Source organism: Macaca nemestrina, chromosome X (assembly GCF_043159975.1).
Source record: "Macaca nemestrina isolate mMacNem1 chromosome X, mMacNem.hap1, whole genome shotgun sequence".
In the NCBI taxonomy this organism is placed as follows: Eukaryota; Metazoa; Chordata; class Mammalia; order Primates; family Cercopithecidae; genus Macaca; species Macaca nemestrina.
Window position 1 is genome coordinate 8,667,830 of NC_092145.1, and position 19,806 is coordinate 8,687,635.

Sequence of the window (19,806 nt, forward strand, 5' to 3'; positions counted from 1 at the left end):
AAACAGATTGTCAAATTATATAAAAATAAGAAACCACTGTATACTTTTAAATATGAAGACCTATGTGAAAGTTGGGTAAAAGTAAAAGGATGGAAAATATACTAATGCAAACAGTAAACCTTAGAGCTAAATATCTTAGAGCTATATTTACTTTTTAATAACACACACACACACACACGCACACAGAGCCCAAATAAATGAACTATAAAGAACCATGATGCTAAGAGAATAGAATAGCATTTCCTGTCTTCCAGTCCATTATCTGTCTTGTCTGTCTCTCGTATTAATTTCTATGGGTTTTTCCCACTGCAGAGTCCTGAAGAAGAAATCAAGTCTCTGATCTCTCCAAGCTGGTACCCTCTGACTCATCTCCACTTATTTGCGTCCAGGTTGTTGTATTCTATGTTTTTTCCATTGGAATTTGGTCTGTGCAGCACAGCTTGAATTTCAGGACAACAGAAAGCTTTGGTGAGTGGTTGGTCCTTTATATCTAACTAGTAATTTTAATGTTTTGTTTGTTTGTTTTTGTTTTCTGGAGACAGGGTCTCACTCTGTAACCCAGGCTTGAGTACAGTGGCATGATCTCTGCTCACTGCAACCTCTACCTCGCAGTTTCAAGCAACTCCTGCTTCAGCCTCCTGACTAGCTGGGATTACAGACTCAAGCCACCATATCAGGCTAATTCTGAATTTTTAGCAGAGACAGGGTTTTACCCTGTTGGCCAGGGTGGTCTCAAACTCCTGGCCTCAAGTGATCTGCCCACTTGGGCCACCCAAAGTGCTGGGATTACAGTCATGAGTCACCATGTCTGGCCGACGTTGAAGATTTTTTTTGACATGGAGTTTTACTCTTTTTGCCCAGGCTGGAGTGCAAGGGCGCAACTTCGGCTCACTGCAACCTCTGACTCCCGGGTTCAAGTGATTTTCCTGCCTCAGCCTCCAGACTAGCTGGCATTACAGGCACCCATCACCACACCTGGCTAATTTTTTGTAGTTTTAGTAGGAATGAGGGTTTCACCATGTTGGCCAAGCTGGTCTCGAACTCCTCACCTCAGATGACCTGCCAGCCTTGGCCTCCCATAATGCTGGGAAAACAGGCATGAGCCACTGCGCCTAGCCTGATTTTGAGGATTTTTAATGAGATAAGCAAAATAATGTGAAAACCAAAGGGATAATCCAGACAAGGAATAACTCGCCTGTGAGGAAGAGATGAAATGAAAAGCTCTATTCTTGCTCAGCCTAAAAATCAGCGTGTTAATTAGCCATTTGTGGTCATGAGTGCCTTTAATCCCAGATATTCAGGAGGCTGAGGCAGGAGAATCCCTTGGACTCAGGAGGCAGAGGTTGCAGTGAACCTAGAACGTGCCAGTGCATGCCAATCTGGGTGACAGAGTCAGACCCAGTCTCAAAACAAAAACAAACCAAAAGAAAAGAAAAATCTACATGTTAAAATCTCACTCGGGACAGGATGAAAAGGGGAGCACTAGGGGCTAGAAGTTGCATTGTTCGTTGGCATAAATCTTGGTGGGCATGTGAAGGCATACACCTATAGGGACTTGAATAAAAACGGCATGAATAGGGAGCATTGGGTCTGGGATGCCACATTCAGCCATTCAGTGTACAGTGCCTTTCACAGGGAGGTGTCATTTATGTGAACTAAAATATAAATTTCACCTTTCTGAGAAGAGTAATGTACAACATGCACTGCATATGTGGTGTCCCCGGGGATGGGGCTGTAGCTGCGAGCATGGTGATGCCTGTTTTGGATCCTCTGCACCCACTCTTCAGTGCTGGGCTACTTCAAGGCACTTTTTATAACTTCTAGAAGACTGTACATAGGAACTGTAAACTCCTAAGAAAACATATGCACTTAAGTTCTTTAAGAATTTATCTATTTTTGCCAAATGATGCTTGGCTCAAATAAGAAATACATTGTACAGAGGCCACAGCCATTCTTCCTCAGCTGGAAGGTTTCACTCCAGATTCCTAAATTCTTCTCACCTATCAACTAGTCATCCCTTGCAAGGCTTCTCCTTTAAGACTCTCCTGCCTCTCAGGTCCCTTCATTGCTGATCCACAGGGTCCATTTTCTGTCAAAGTCTAAAACGTTTTCTGATTGACATTTACATTAACTTTCAAAACTTTACTTCACAAATTTATGAAGGGTTAAGCATAGTCCACCCAAGAATATTTCACTCCTTTTCATTATCTATTTTACCTATTTTTAAGAATATATTTGAAGAATGGAAGGGTATAATAGAATTGATACTCAAGAAATATCTCCTAGGCTTCTCTCCCCATTTTCTTTTGGTGACATCTCTTAACTCTTAACCTAATGGAAAGAAATAGAGGGAAATACACATACACTCACAGAGAGAGTGAGCGTGCGCACAACAGAAAGACGAGTGTCAGACTGTGTGTGTGATTGAGAGAGAGAGAGCACGCAAGAGAAAGACAAGCCCCAGACAGTGTGAGGTCATCTGCAGCATGAAACTAATATGCATGTTTAGGAAGTAGGTTATAAATAAGCTACTTACATTGTGGAAATGTGTTTTTAAAAAGTTATAAATAGTAAGTTATTAATACAATTTTGATTCCGACTGAATTAGAGGCTGTGGCATATACACCAAAAGGGAGAAACTATAAAAAACAAATACTATATGTTTACAGGCAGGATTCTAGTTTGTGTTTTTAGATTCAGAATGGATGAATATGTGTAAGACCATTAATGTCTGAAAGTGAAAAAAATGAGTTGAAGTATCTTTTCCATAATGAAAACAATTGTTCTAATAGAATACATACAATCTTTTTTGGGGGGGACGGGGTAGCATTCTCGACAGTAAAAAAAAAAAAATCTGTCAGTTGTAAATATTGTATGTACGTAGAATTTTCCAAACTGGTAACTCTTTATAGTATATAATTTCTACAACTGTATTTTAGTGAATGCATGTGCACTTATATAACTTTAAGTGGTATCTTAAAATGAAAGAAAAGTAAGAGAATTTAGTTGTTATATCTCTTCTATGATTTCTCAAAAAGAATAGTATGTTCACTGGTATTTTTTTTGTTTCAGGGAAATACTTTGTTGTATTATTCAGTCTTTTGTCTACCAATTTATTAAGGTTTAAGTGACATAAAAATTGTATATATTTATGGTGTACAACATGATGTTTTGATATATTTATACATTATGCAGTGATTAAATCAAGCTAATTAAAACATAATATAAACATAAAATATTTAAGCACAACTCTATGGAAAAATTACAAGATCTCTGGTAGGAAGAATAAAAACCCCTTCCAAAAGATGTTTACAGAATAACACCTGAATGCAAAAACATCACATTTTATAGTAGAAAGAATTTTGCAGATATGATTAAATATTTTTAGATTGGGATTATCCTAGATTATCTAGGTGAGCCCAACATAATTATAAGGGGTCTTATAAGAGAAACACTGGAAAATGCTATAATGTTGACTAGGGGAGGAGAAAATGCTATAATATTGACTAGCGGAGGAGGTAAAGGCCGTGAGCCAAAGAATGAAGGAAGCAAGTAGAATCTTCTAAAGACAATCAAGTAGATTCTCCTCTAGAGCCAACAGAAGGAACAAAGCCCTGCCAATGCCTTCATTTTAGTTGAGATTAACCTAATTTAGATTTCTCACCTTTAGACTCTAATAAAATAAATTTGTATTGTTGTAAACAAGAAAATCTGTGGCAATTTGTTACAGTATCAACAGAAAACCAAAAACATCTGTATGCGAAAATGTAAATACACTAGGAAATCAAATAATTACTAAGTGGAGAGGAGTATCATAGTTATGAATTGAAGGTTTCAAATCTATAGATTTATAGAGTTCTATTGATCCACAGAGTTAATGCAAGTCCAGCCAATGTCCTAGAAGAATATTTGTAGATATTACCATGATGATATATTCTGAAATATAAAAGGCAAATGAACTAGAGTATGCAAAACAATCTGAAACATAATCATAAAGCTGGAAGATTTATACTTGTAATTTCCAGATTTACTGTCTAACTAGATTAGATTAGCCAATATAGTGTGGTACTGAAGAAAGGATGGACAAACAGAATGGAAAGACCAGAAATATCCATATATGTCACCAATTCATTTTGATGAAGTTGTAAAGTCAATCTAATGAAGAAATAATATTTAAACAACAACATGCTGGGAAATGTGACATATATATGAAGAATATGAATCTTGATACATTTTTCCAATCATATACAGAAATTAACACAATCTTAGGCCAAAATGTGAAACTATCATATTTCATTAAAATAAATGAGAGAAAATAATTTTGACCATTAAATTATTATATATGATATCAAAATATAAAAATAAAATTGATTAAAAATCAATTGATAAAATAGACTTTAAAAAAATTTAACTTTGTCTTCATATAAGACCATTGAGATAACAAAAATGTAAACTAGAGAATACTAAAAATGCATGTAATTTTTTAATATAATAAATAATATATATCAGCATAAATAAGTACATATAATTTAACACTCCTGTGTATAAGAATTTCTCTTTTGTGTATACTAAGAATTTCTCTACTTTTAAAAAATTATCTGTGTTTTTCAATAAAATGTCAGTTCTGTTAGCATGTGTTGAGGCTGTTTTGATCTGTGTTGTCTCAACACATGAACAAATCTGGTTTAACGGTTACATATTCATTCTGGACCTTCCTTGCTATACTATAATTTTGTCACATCGTTAATGTGAATATATTAGCTTATCCTCATAATTTATAATAAATGAACATTATGGTTAGTAGTCAGGAACATGGAAAGGCAAGAACTCTAACTGAACAGGCTGAGTATATATAGATTTAGGGAGCAGAAAAGAGGAAAAATAACTGCCAAAAACAAATTTTACATTTTTCCAAGTTATTCCTATATCAGAATTCTGTCAAACAAAATTACATTTTTATTGATGTCTTTCTTTTTCTGACCATGAGGGTAATTCCTATTTGTTGAAGAAAAGCTTGGAAAACACATACAAGGTATGAAAAACATGAAAAGCAGTAATGAAATTATACCATAATACCAGGAACATCATAATGTGGATACAGTGTTTGATAAAATTAAGATGTGTATCTTTCCACATATTTATCTGTATTTATACTTACATTTTAGGTGTGGTCAATAATTTTGTGCTATTTTTCTACAAATGATTTTAAATAATGCATCATGAATATTTTATGAAAAATGATTTTATGTACATTTTAGGTGTGGTCAATAATTTTGTGCTATTTTTCTACAAATGATTTTAAATAATGCATCATGAATATTTTATGAAAAATGATTTTATGTACATTTTAGGTGTGGTCAATAATTTTGTGCTATTTTTCTACAAATGATTTTAAATAATGCATCATGAATATTTTATGAAAAATGATTTTATGTACCATGATTCGTTATATCATACATTTTTTTCTGATTGATTTCTGACTTTCTTTTATAGCATTTTAAATATTTTAAATGTTTTCTAAGTCTTTTCTACTTTCTCTCAGATGCACTAAATGATTCTATTTTAAATAGTGTTTTTTTTTCCAATATTTAATTCCACCAGAATTCCACCCCCATGAACTAACCACCTTCCACCAGGCTCCACCTCCAATATTGGGGATTACAATTCAACCTGAGATTTGGGTGGGGAAACAAAGCCAAACGTAATAATAATGCCCTGACCTCTCCCAAAACTCATGTCCTTCACACATTGCAAAATACAATCCCAACAGTCCATAAAAGCTTTAACTCACTCATTGAAGGATTAACTCAAAAGTCCAAGTCCAAAATCTCATCTGAGATAAGGCTAATCCCTTCTGCCTATAGGCCTGTGGGGAAAAAAATGTTAATTACTTCTAAGACACAATGTAGTTGTAAGCACTGGGTAAATAATCGGGATAAATCAGCCAACGGAAAGGGGTTACAGGTCCTGTGCAAGTCTGAAACCCAGCAGGGAAGTCATTAAAGCTCCAAAATGATGTCCTTCAATTCCATGTCCCACATCCAGAGCACACTGGCACAAGGAGTGGGCTCCCAAAGCCTTGGGCAGCTTCAATCCTGTCACTTTGCAGGGTTCAGCCCCCAATGGGCTGGCATTGAGTTCCTATGCTTTTTTCAGGCCCAATTACAAGCTGTCGGTAGATCTACCCTTCTGGGGTCTAGAGGAAGGGTGTTCCTCTTCTCACAGTTCCACTAGGTAGTGCTCCAGTGTGGACTCAGCATGGGGGCTCCAACCCCACATTCCCCTCTGCACTAACCTGGTAAAGGGTCTCCATGAGGGCTCCACCACTGCAGCAGCCTTCTGCCTTGACATTCATGCTTTTTCATACATCCTGTAAAATCTAGGCTGAGGCTCCCAAGTCTCAACTCTTTCCTGTGCACCACAGGCTTAACACCAGGTGGAAGCCACCAAGGCTCACAGTTGGCACCCTCTGAACTAGTGGCTAAAGCTGTATCGGACACTTTGGGCCAAGGCTGGCACTTGAGCACCTAGGATATAGGGAGCAGTGTTCAGAGGCTACACAGGGCAGTGGGGCTCTGGGTGTAACCCGTGAAAGCATTTTCCCCTCCGAGGCTTATTGCCCTATGATGAGAGGAAGGGTTACTACAGAGGTCTCTGAAATGCCTCAGTGACTTCCCTATTGTCCTGGGTATTAACAAACAGTCAGCTCCGTTACTTAAGCAGATTTCCGCAGCTGCCTCCAATGCCTCGCAAGAAAATGAGTTTTTCTTTTCTACCATGTGGCCAGGCTACAAATTTTCAAATGCTTTACACTCTGCTTTCCCTAAATTTAAGTCCCAGTTTTACATCATTTTTTTGTTGACACACTTGAGCATAGGCTATTAGAACGAAACAGGCCCCGTCTTGAATGCTATGCTGCTTACAGATTTCTTCTACCAGAAACCCTAAATCATCACACACTCAAGTTCAAAAGTTCCACCGATCCCTAAGGCAGGGGCACAATGCCACCAGTTTCTTGTCTAATCCATAACAAAGGTGACCTTTAATCCACTTCCCAACAATTTCCTCATTTCCATCTGAGACCTCCTCAGCCTGGCCTTTAGGGTCCACATCACTATCAGCAATTTAATGACTGCCATTTAATAATTCTTTAGGAATTTTCAACTTTTCCTTCATCTTCCTGTCTCCCTCTGAGCCTTCCAAACTGTGTCAACTTTTGCTCGTTACCCAATTCAAAAGCTGTTTCCAAATTTTTAGGTATCTTTATATTTGGCTCATGGTTCTTTAGGCTGTACAGGAAGCATGGCTGGGAGGCCTCAGGAAACTTTCAACCATGGCAGATTCAAAGGAGGAGCTAACACCTCACATGGCTAGAACAGGAGCAAGAGAGAGGTTGGGTAGTTGCTACACACTTTTTTTTTTTTTTTTTTTTTTTTTTTTGTGAGATGGAGTCTCACTCTGTCACCAGGCTGGAGTGCAGTGGTGTGATCTCAACTCACTGCAACCTCCGCCTCCCAGGCTCAAGCGATTCTCCTGCTTCAGGCTCCTGAGTAGCTGGGACTCCAGGTGCGCACCACCATGCCCAGAAAATTTTTTTTGGTATTTTTACTAGAGATGGGCTTTCAACATGTTGGTCAGGATGGTCTCGATCTCCTGACCTCATGATCCACCTGCCTTGGCCTCCCAAAGTGCTGGATTATAGGTGTGAGCCACTGTACCCGGCAGTTACATAGTTTTTAACAACCAGATCTCGTGAGAACTCACTATCATGAGAACAGCACCAAAGGGATGGTGCTAGACCATTCATGAAAATTTCACCCCTATGATCCAAACTGCTCCCACAAGGTGCCACTTCAAACATTAGTTGATTACAAGTAAATGAGGAAATTTAGCACAGAGATAGGAACTGTAAATTTCTTAGAAATTTACAATTAGAGAAACGCAAAACAAACTATTTTGAGAGAGAAATATTTTGTTTGATGGGCTCACAATTATCTCTATAATAAACACAAAAATGACAATTTTTTTGGACAAAGAAAATTTAGATTATTCACCCCATTATAAGTACATTACAAGATATGTTAACACATTTCCTCAGGCAGAAAAAATACCAGGCAGAAACGTGAATCGCCACATACAAATTCGAAACCCAGAAAATGGTAAAGATGAAGATATGGATGTGAAAGGAAAATATCTCAGCCCAAAATCGCTAAGTTAAAGGGAAAATTCAAGCTGCCTCCCATTTTATTCATAGTCCTCCCTTTGCTCACGGAGATAAATGTGTATCTGATTGCCTCCTTTGGAAAGTTGAGTCAGTAACTCAAAAGAATGTAACCATTTGTCTCTCATCTACCTGTGACCTGGAATCCTCCTCCCAACTTTGAATTGTCCCACTTTTGCTTCGAGTTGTCCCACCTTTTCAGACCAGACCAAACCAACGTTCATTTCACATATTTTGACTGATGTCTCATGTCTCCCCAAAATGTTTAAAACCAAACTGTGCTCTGACCACCTTGGGCACATGCCATCAGGACCCCCTGAGGCTGGGTCACTGGTGCGCATCCTCAACCTTGGAAAAATTAACTTTTGAAATTAACTGAGACCTGTCTCAAATTTTCAGAGTTCACGCAGGGGACATTTTACTATTTTTAATCAGTCAATAACAAATAACAGTGTAAATAATAAATAACGGTGTAAACAAATTTGTGTGGGCATTAATAAAATTAACAAATATATTACAAAGGATGGGATGAATTGTAAGTATACTATCATAAGGGTTTTAAACTATACGTAAACTAGTGTAATATTCTTTGAAGACACACTGTGATGAATTAAATATGAACACTGGAAACTCCAGAGCAACTGCTATTCTTTTAAAGTGACCAATTAATCAGTCAAGAGTGCAGAAAATATAACTGAATGATGAAAATACTAAATCCAATATCAGGCAGAAAAACAGGAAAATTAAGAATTAGAAAAGGATGAAGTACAGAAAACAACTAGAAAGCCAGTAGATTTCAATGCATGTATATAAATAATTATATTAATATAAATGATATAAATGCTTCAATTTAGACATTGTCAAATGATATAAAAATAAGAAACAGCTGTATACTTTCTAAAACCAACCCATTTTAAATATGAAGACCTATGTGAAAGTTGGGTAAAAGGATGTAAAATATATTAATGCAAACACTAAATAATAAAGCTAAAAAATCTTAGTTATTAATTGTTAATAACACACATACACACACAGAGAGAGAGAGAGAGAGAGAGAGAGCCCAAATAAATGAACTATAAAGACCCATGGAGCTAAGAAAAATAGAATAGCATTTCTTGTCTTCCAGCCCATTATCTGTCTTGTCTGTCTCTCGTATTAATTTCTATGGGTTCTTCCCACTGCATAGCCTGAAGAAGAAATTAAATTTCTGCTCTCTCCAACCTGGTATTATGTGACTCTTCTCTAGTAGTTTGGATCCATGTTGTTGTATTCTGTGGTTTTCCCGTTGGAATTAGGGTCTGTGCAGCACAGTTGGAGTTTTAGGACAATAGAAATCTTTGGTGAGTGGTTGACCCTGTCTACTTAACTGTAATTTCAAAGGTTTTGGGGGTTTTGTTTGTTTTTGTTTTTTTGAAACAGGGTCTCACTCTGTAACCCAGGCTGGAGGATTGGTGCCATCTCCACTCACTGCAACCTCTGCCTCCCAGGTTCAAGTGATCCTCCCGAGTAGCTGTGATTACAGGCGCGAGCCACCACACCCGGCTAAGTTAGTGTTTTTAGTAGAGATGGTGTTTGGCCATGTTGGCCAGGGTGGTCTCAAACTCCTGACATCAAGTGATTTGCACACTATGATGGTCTCAAACTCCTGGCTTCAAGTGATTTGCACACCTAGACCACCCAAAGTACTGGGATTACAGGCATGAGCCACCATGCCCAGCCGACTCTGAAGATTTTTTGTTTTGTTTTGTTTTGAGATGGATTTTCACTTTTGTTGCCCAGGCTGGAGTGCAAAGGCACAGCCTCGGCTCACTGCAACCTCTGTCTCCTGGGTTCAAATGATTCTCCTGCCTCAGCATCCAGATTACCTGGGGTTACAGTCACCTACCACCACACCTGGCTAATTTTTTGTATTTGTAGTAGAGATGGAGTTTCACCACATTGTCCAGGCTCGTCTCAAACTCCTGACCTCAGATGATCCGCCAGCCTTGGCCTACCAAAGTGCTGGGATTACAGGCGTGAGCCACTGCGCCTGGCCTGATTTTGAGGATTTTTAATGAGACAAGCAAATTAACATGAAAACAAATGGGATAATCCAGACAAGGATTACTCTCCTTTGGGGAAGAGATGAAGCGAAAAGCTCAATTCTTGATCAGCCTAAAATCTGCATGTTAATTAGCCATTTGATGTGGTGTGTGCCTTTAATCCAAGCTACTTGGGAGGCCGAGGCAGGAGAAGTGCTTGAACCCGGGAGGCGGAGGTTGCAGTGAGCCGAGATTGCACCAATGCATATCAGTCTGGGTCACAGAGCCAGACGTCATCTGAAAATGAAAACAAAACAAAAATCTGCATGTTAAAGTCTCACTCGGGGCAGGGTGATAAGGGGAGCGCTGGGGGCTAGAAGTTGCACTGTTCCTTGGCATAAAATCTTGGTGGCCATGTGAAGGCATACACCTATAGGGACTTGAATACAAATGGCATGAATAGGGAGCATTGGGTCTGGGATGCCACATTCAGCCATTCAGTGGTGTACAGTGCCTTTCACAGGGAGGTGTCATTTATGTGAACTAAACTATAAATGTCACCTTTCTGCGAAGGGTAATGTACATCATGCACTGCATATGTGGTGTCCCTGGGGATGGGGCTGTAGCTGCGAGCATGGTGATGCCTGTTTTGGATCCTCTGCACCCACTCCTCAGTGCTGGGCTACTTCAAAGAACTTTTTGTGTCTTCTAAAAGACTATACATAGGATCTGTGTACTCCTGAGAAAACACATGCACTTGGGTTCCTCAAGAATTTATCTATTTTTGCCAAATGATGCTTGGCTCAAATAAGAAATGCATTGTAGAGGCCACAGCCATTCTTCGTCAGCTGGAAGGTTTCACTCCAGATTCCTAAATTCTCTAAACTCTTCTCACCTATCAACTACTCATCATTTGCAAGGCTTCTCCTTTAGAGCTCCCCAAAGACTCTCCTGCCTCTCAGGTCCCTTCATTGCTGATCCACAGTGTCCATTTTCTGTCAAAGTCTAAAACGTTTTCTCATTGACTTTTAAAATACCTTTCAAAGCCTTAAGTCACCAACTTATGAAGGGTTAAGCATAGTCTACCCAAGAATATTTCATCGTTTTTAATTATCTTTTTCCCCATTTGTTAAGAATATGTATGAACAATGGAAGGATATGATAGAATTGATACTCAAGAGATATCTCCTAGTCTTCTCTCCCCATTTTCTCTCTCTCTCTGTGTGTGTGTGTGTGTGTGTGTGTGTGTGTGTGTGTGTGTGTGTGTATGTATGTGTATGATGGAGTCTTGCTCTTTCGTGCAGCCTGGAGTGCGGTGGCGTCATCTCGGCTCACTACAACCTCTGTCTCCCGGGTTCAAGGGATTCTCCTGCCTCAGCCTCCTGAGTAGTTGGGATCACAGGTGCGCACCAACACACCTGGCTAATTTTTGTATTTTTCGTAGAGACAGGGTTTCACCATATTGGTCAGGCTGGTCTCGAACTGCTGACCTCCTGATCCACCAACCTAAGCTTCCCAAATGGCTGAGATTACAGGCGTGAGCCACCATGCCTGGTCCCATTTTCTTGTGTTGACACTTCTTAACTCTTAATCTAATGGAGAGAGAGAGAGGGAAACACACACACACAGACAGAGACAGAGAGAGCAAAAGAGTAAGACAAGTGCCGGGATGGTGTGAGGCCACCTGCAGCATAAAACTAGTATGCATTTTTGAGAAGTAGGTTATAAATAAGCTACTTATACTGCAGAAATGTGTTAAAAATGTTATAAATAGTAAGTTATTAATACAATTTTGATTCCAATGAAAATGGAGAAACTATAAAAAAACAATTACTATATGGTTACAGGAAAGATTTTAGCTTTTTTTTAGGTTCAGAATGGATGAATATGTATAAGATCATTAATGTCTGAAAGTAAAACAACAATCAGTTGAAGTATCTTTTTCAATATTAAAACAATTGTACTAATAGAATACATAGAATCTTTTTCATTGGGGGTGGGGGAACATTCTGAACAGTAAAAAAATTCTGTCAGCTGGAAACACTGTATGTACATAGAAATTTCCAAAGTGATAATACTTTTTTGTATATAATTTCTAATATTGTATTATGGTAAATGCATGTGTACTTATATAACTTTGAGTGATATCCTAAAATGAAAGAAAAGAGAATTTAGTTATTATATCTCCTTCATGATTTCTCAAAAAGAGTACTATATTCACTGTTATTTATGGTTTTTCTTTCAGTGAAATACATTTTTGTATCATTCATCCCCGTTTCTACCAATTTATTAAGGTTTAACTGACATAAAAATTGTATATATTTAAGGTGTACAACATGATGTTTGGATATATGTATACATTATACAATGATTAAATCAAGCTAATTAAAACATATAATATAACATATTTAGGTGAAACTCTAAATACAAATTATAAGATGTCTGTGGTAGGCAGAATAACAGTCCCCCTCCAAAAGATGTTTACAGAGTAACCCCTGAAATCAAGAGCATCACATTTTATGGTAGAAGGAAATTTGCAGATATGATTAAATATTTTGAGATTTGGATTATCCTAGATTATCTAGGTGAGCCCAACATAATCACAAGGGTCCTTACAAGTAGAAGAGAAACACTGGAAAATGCTACAGTAATGACTAGAGGTGGAGGTAAAGTCCATGAGCCAAAGAATGGAGGAAGCAAGTAGAATCTTCTAAAGACAATCAAGCAGATTCTCCTCTAGAGCCAACAGAAGGAACAAAGCCCTGCCAATGCCTTCATTTTAGCCAAGATAAACCTAATTTAGATTTCTGACCTTTAGACTCTAATATAATAAATTTGTGTTGTTGTAACCAACTAAATTTGTGGCAATTTGTTACAGTTATCAATAAAAAACCAAAAATATCTGTATGCTAAGAGTGCAAGTAGATACACTTAAAAAATAAATAATTATTAAGTGGAGAGGAGTATCATATCTATAGATTTAGAGTTCTATTGATCTATCGAGTTAATGCAATTCCAACCAATGTCCCAGAAAAATATTTGTAGACACTAGCATGATGATTCTAAAGCTAATATAAAAGGTGAATAAACTAGAATATGCAAAACAGTCTGAAAGAGAATCACAAAGTTGGAGAATTTACACTGGTAATTTCCAGATTTACACTGGTAATTTCCAGATTTACTCTCTAACTAGATTAGCCAATGTAGTGTGATTCTCAAGAAAGGATGGATGAATAGAAATAGAAGGACCAGAAATATCCATACATGTCACCAATTCATTTTGACTAAATTGTAAAGTCAATCTGATGAAGAAATAATAGTATTTAAACAATATGATGCTGGGAAAATGTGATATACGTATGAAAAACATGAACCTTGATCCATATTTCAAACCATATACAGAAATTAACACAATCTTAGGCCAAAATGTCAAATAAAATTTTATGAAAAAAATGGCAGAAAATATTTTTGACCAGTAATTATATATGATATCAAAATATAAAAATAAGTTGATAAAATACTTCGAAAAAATTAAATCTGGTCTTCAAATGAGACCGAGATAATAAAAAGTCAATCTACAGAATGCTAAAAATATGTTATTTAATAATATGGTAATTTACATTTAATATATAATAGTGTAAAAATAAATAATATATCAGCATAAATACATATAATTTAGCACTCCTGTGTATACTAAGAATTTTACTAGTTACTTTTAAAAAGTTATCTGTGTTTTTTCAATAAAATGTCGGTTCTGTTAGCATGTGTTGAGGCTGTTTTGATCTGTATTGTAGTCCCTGAACATGAAAAAATCTCGTTGAATGCTTATGTATTCATTCTGGACCTTCTTTGCTATACTATAATTATGTCACATCATTAATGTGAATATATTTCTTTATCCCCATAATTAATAATAAGTTAACATTTATAATGGCTAGTAGTCAGGAACATGGAAAGGTAAGAAGTGTAACTGAACAGGCTGAGTATATATAGATTTAGGGAGCTCAAAAAAGGAAAAATAACTGCCAAAACCAAATTTTACACTTTTCCAAGTTATTCTTTTATCAGAATTCTGCCAAAGAAAAATACATTTTTGTTGATATCTTTTTTTTTCTGACCAGGAGCGTAATTCCTATTTTTGCAGAATAACTTGGAAAACACATAAAAGGGATGAAAAACTTGAATAGCAGTAATGAAATAATACCATAATACCAATAACATCATAATGAGCATACAATACTTGATAAAATTTATATGTGGATCTTTCCACACATTTATCTGTATTTATGCTGAAGTTTCAGGTTGAGATCAACAATTTTGTGCCATTCTCTTATAAATGATTTCAAATAATGCATCACAAATATTTTGTAAAAGCATGCAGTAGCCTAGGAAATAATTTTGAAACATAATTTTACATGCCATGTTTCATTCTATCACACATTTTTTTCTGATTTTTGACTTGCTTTTATAGCATATTAAATATGTTAAATGTTTTCTAAGTCTTTTCTACTTTCTCTCAGATTTGCTAAAATATTCCATTTTAAATAGTCATTGTTTTCCACTATTTAATTCCACCCCCATGATCCAGTCACCTCCCACCAGGCCTTACCTCCAACACTAGGACACAATCCAACCTGACATCGGGGTGGGGACACAGATCCAAAACTTATAATTCTGACCTGGCCCCTCCAAAATCTCATGTCCTTCTTACATTGCAAAATACAATCCAAACAGTCCCCCAAAGTCTTAACTCATTGAAGCATTAACCCAAAGGTCCCCAATCCAAAGTCTCATCTGAGACAAGGCTAATCCCTTCTGCCTATCAGCATGTAAAATTAAAAAAAAAAAAAAAAAGTTAATTACTGCTAAAATACAATGGAGGTATAAGTTTTGGGTAAATACTTGGGAGAAATCAGCAATAGAAAGGGGCTACAGGTCCTGTGCAAGTCTGAAACTCAGCAGGGAAGTCATTAAATCTTAAAGCTCCAAAATGATTTCATTCGATTTCATGTCCCACATCCAGGGCACACTGGTGCAAGGGTTGAGCTCCCAAAGCCTTGGGCAGCTCCAACCCTGTGACTTTGCATGGTTCAGTCCCCAGTGAGCTGGCATTGAATACTTATGCCTTTTCCAGGCCCAATTACAAGCTGTCAGTGGATGTATAATTCTGAGGTCTGGAGGATGGTGGCCCTCTTCTCACAGCTCCACTAGGCAGTGCTCCAGTGTGGACTCTGTGTGGGGGCGCCAATTGCACAATTGCCCTCTGCACTGCCCTAGTAAAGGTTCTCCATGAGGACTCCACCCCTGCGGCAGGTTTCTGCCTGGGCATCCATGCTTTTCCACACATCCTCTGAAATTTAGGCCGAGGCTCCAAGGCCTCAACACTTTCTCTGTGCACCCACAGGCTTAACGCCAAGTAGAAGCCACCAAAGCTCATGATTTGCACCCTCTGAACCAGTGGCTCAAGCTATATTGTGGTCCTTTGGGCTGAGGCTGGCACTGGAGCACCCAGGATATCAGCAGTAGTGTCTAGACACTGCACAGGGCAGTGGGGCCCTGGGTGTGGTCCATGAAAGCATTCTCCCCTCCTAGTCTTCTCGGCCTGTGATGGGAGGAGGGATTACTGCAGAGGTCTCTGAGATGCCTTTGAAGCCTCCCCACTGTCTTGGTTATTAACATTCAGCTCCTTGTTACTTAAGCAGAATTGTGCAGCTGGCTTGAATTCCTCACCAGAAAATGGGTTTTTATTTTCTACCATGTGGCCAGGCTACACATTTTCAAAGCTTTTATAGTCTGCTTTTCTTTTAAACATAAGTGCCAGTTTTACATGATTTTTTTTGTTGTTGACACACATGAGCATAGGATATTAGAAGCCACCAGGCCCCATCTTGAATGCTATGATGCTTAGAAATTTCTTCTACTAGAAATCCTAAATCATCTCTCTTAATTTCAAAAGTTCCACAGATCCCTAGGGCAGGGGCACAATGCCACCAGTTTTTTGCTAATCCTTAACAAAGGTGAACTTTACTCCACTTCCCAATAAGTTCCTCATTTCCATCTGAGACCTCCTCAGCCTGGTCTTCAGTGTCCATATCACTATCAGCAATCTAGTGACAACCCATTAAACACGCATTTAGGAAATTTTAACTCTTCCTTCATCTTCCTGTCTTCCTCTGAGCCCCGCAAACTGTTTCAACCTCTGCCTGTTACCCAATGCAAAAGCTGGTTCCACATTTTTAGGTAACTTTAAACGGCTCATGGTTCTGTAGGCTGTACAGGAAGCATAGCTAGGTGGCCTTAGGAAACTTTCAATCATCGAATAGGCAAGGGAGAAGCTGGCTCCTCACATGGCCAGTACAAGAGGAAGAGAGATGGGGGAGGTGCTACATTCTTTTTAACAACCGCATCTCCTGAGAACTCACTATCATGAGAACAGTACCAATGGGATGGAACTAGACCATTCATGAAAGTTCCACCCCCATGATCCAATCACCTCCCACTGGGGCCCCCTCCAACACTGGGGATTACAATTCAACTTGAGATTTGGGTGGGAACACAGATTCAAACAATATCACTATTGGAAAAAGTAGACATCACAGATGAGCAAATGAGGAGTTTTAGCACAGAAATAGGAACTGTAAGAAATGGTTATGTTAGAAAATAGCAAACTATTTTGAGAGATGAATTTTTCTTTTGATGGGCTCACCATTATCTCTATAATAAACACAAAAAAGACATAATTTTTTCAGACAAAGAACATTTATTCACCCCAGGAAAAATGCATTGTATGACATGATAACACATTTCCTCAGGCAGAGAAAATACCAAGCAGAAACATGAATCTACACAAACAAAAATCCAGAAAATGGTAAAGATGAAGATAAAGATGTGACAAGGAAATATCTCAGGGCCCCAAAATCACTAAGCTAAAGGAAATATTCAAGCTGGGCACTGCTTAGGGCAAATCTGCCTCCCATTCTATTCACAGTCATCCCACTGCTCACTGAGATAAATGCGTATCTGACTGTCTCCTTTGGAAAGGTGAATCAGTAGCTCAAAAGAATGCAATAACTTTCTCTCACCTACCTGTGACCTGGAAGCCTCCTCCCCATTTTGAGTTGTCCCACTTTTGCTTATAGTTGTTCCTCCTTTCTGGACCAGACTGAGCAAATGTTCATCTTGCATATTTTGACCGATGTATCATGTCTCCTCAAATGTATAAAACCATCCTGTGCTCTTACCACGTTGGACACATGTCACCAGGACCTCCTGAGTCTGTGTCATGGATGCACATCTTCAATCTTGGCAAAATTAACTTTTTAAATTACCTGAGACCTGTCTCAAATTTTGGGGGTTCACACAGAGGGCATTTTATTTTATTAATCAGTCAATAATTAACAGTGTAAACAAATATGTGCATGGGGATTAGAACATTAATAAATGTAATTACAAAAAATATGACAAAGGATGGGGTGAATTGTATGCATACTATAAGATGTTTAAATTGTACATAAAGTAGTATAATATTCCTTTTTTGTAATGCACAGACAAGACACTACAATCAATGACGGTTTTTGTTTTGTTTTTTCATTTTTTTTTTATTATACTTTAAGTTCTAGGATACATGTGCACAACGTGCAGGTTGGATACATAGGTATACATGTGCCATGTTGGTTTGCTGCACACATCAACTCATCATTTACGTTAGGTATTTCTCCCAATGCTATCCTTCCCCCAGCCCCCCAACAGGCCTCAGTATGTGATGTTCCCTGCCCTGTGTCCAAGTGATCTCCTTGTTCAATTCCCACCTATGAGTGAGAACATACAGTGTTTGGTTTTCTGTCCTTGTGATAGTTTGCTGAGAATGATGGCTTCCAGCTTCATCCATGTCCCTGCAAAGGACATAAACTCATCCTTTTTTATGACTGCATAGTATTCCATGGTGTATATGTGCCACATTTTCTTAATCCAGTCTATCACTGATGGACATTTGGGTTGGTTCCAAGTCTTTGCTGTTGTGAATAGTGCCACAATAAACGTACGTGTATCTTTATAGTAGAATGACTTATAATCCTTTGGGCTTATACCCAGTAATGGGATGGCTGGGTCAAATGGTATTTCAGGTTCTAGATCCTTGAGGATTTGCCACACTGTCTTCCACAATGGTTGAACTAATTTACACTCCCACCAACAGTGTAAAAGCATTCCTAATTCTCCACATCCTCTCCAGCATCTGTTGTTTCCTGACTTTTTAATGACTGCCATTATAACTGGCATGGGATGGACTTTTTAAAGATCACCATTCTCACTGACCTGAGATGGTATCTCATTGTGGTTTTGATTTGCATTTCTCTGATAACCAGTGATGGTGAGCATTTTTTCATGTGTCTGTTGGCTGCACAGATGTCGTCTTTTGAGAAGTGTCTGTTCACATCCTTTGCCCACTTTTTGATGGGGTTGTTTTTTTCTCGTAAACTTGTTTGAGTTCTTTGTAGATTCTGGATATTAGCCCTTTGTCAGATGGGTAGATTGCAAAACTTTTCTCCCACTCTGTAGGTTTCCTGTTCACTCTGATGGTAGTTTCTTTTGCCATGCAAAATCTCTTTATTTTATTTTATTTTATTTTTTTTACATTTTTTTTTAAAATTTATTTATTATTATTATACTTTAAGTTGTAGGGTACATGTGCATAACGTGCAGGTTTGTTACATATGTATACTTGTGCCATGTTGCTGTGCTGCACCCATCAACTCGTCATTTACATCAGGTATAACTCCCAATGCAATCCCTCCCCCCTCCCCCCTCCCCATGATAGGCCCCTGTGTGTGATGTTCCCCTTCCCGAGTCCAAGTGATCTCATTGTTCAGTTCCCACCTATGAGTGAGAACATGCGGTGTTTGGTTTTCTGTTCTTGTGATAGTTTGCTAAGAATGATGGTTTCCAGCTGCATCCATGTCCCTACAAAGGACACAAACTCATCCTTTTTTATGGCTGCATAGTATTCCATGGTGTATATGTGCCACATTTTCTTAATCCAGTCTGTCACTGATGGACATTTGGGTTGATTCCAAGTCTTTGCTATTGTGAATAGTGCCGCAATAAACATACGTGTGCATGTGTCTTTATAGCAGCATGACTTATAATCCTTTGGGTATATCCCCAGTAATGGGATGGCTGGGTCATATGGTACATCTAGTTCTAGATCCTTGAGGAATCGCCATACTGTTTTCCATAATGGTTGAACTAGTTTACAATCCCACCAACAGTGTAAAAGTGTTCCTATTTCTCCACATCCTCTCCAGCACCTGTTGTTTCCTGACTTTTTAATGATTGCCATTCTAACTGGTGTGAGATGGTATCTCATTGTGGTTTTGATTTGCATTTCTCTGATGGCCAGTGATGATGAGCATTTTTTCATGTGTCTGTTGGCTGTATGAATGTCTTCTTTTGAGAAATGTCTGTTCATATCCTTTGCCCACTTTTTGATGGGGTTGTTTGTTTTTTTCTTGTAAATTTGTTTGAGTTCTTTGTAGGTTCTGGATATTAGCCCTTTGTCAGATGAGT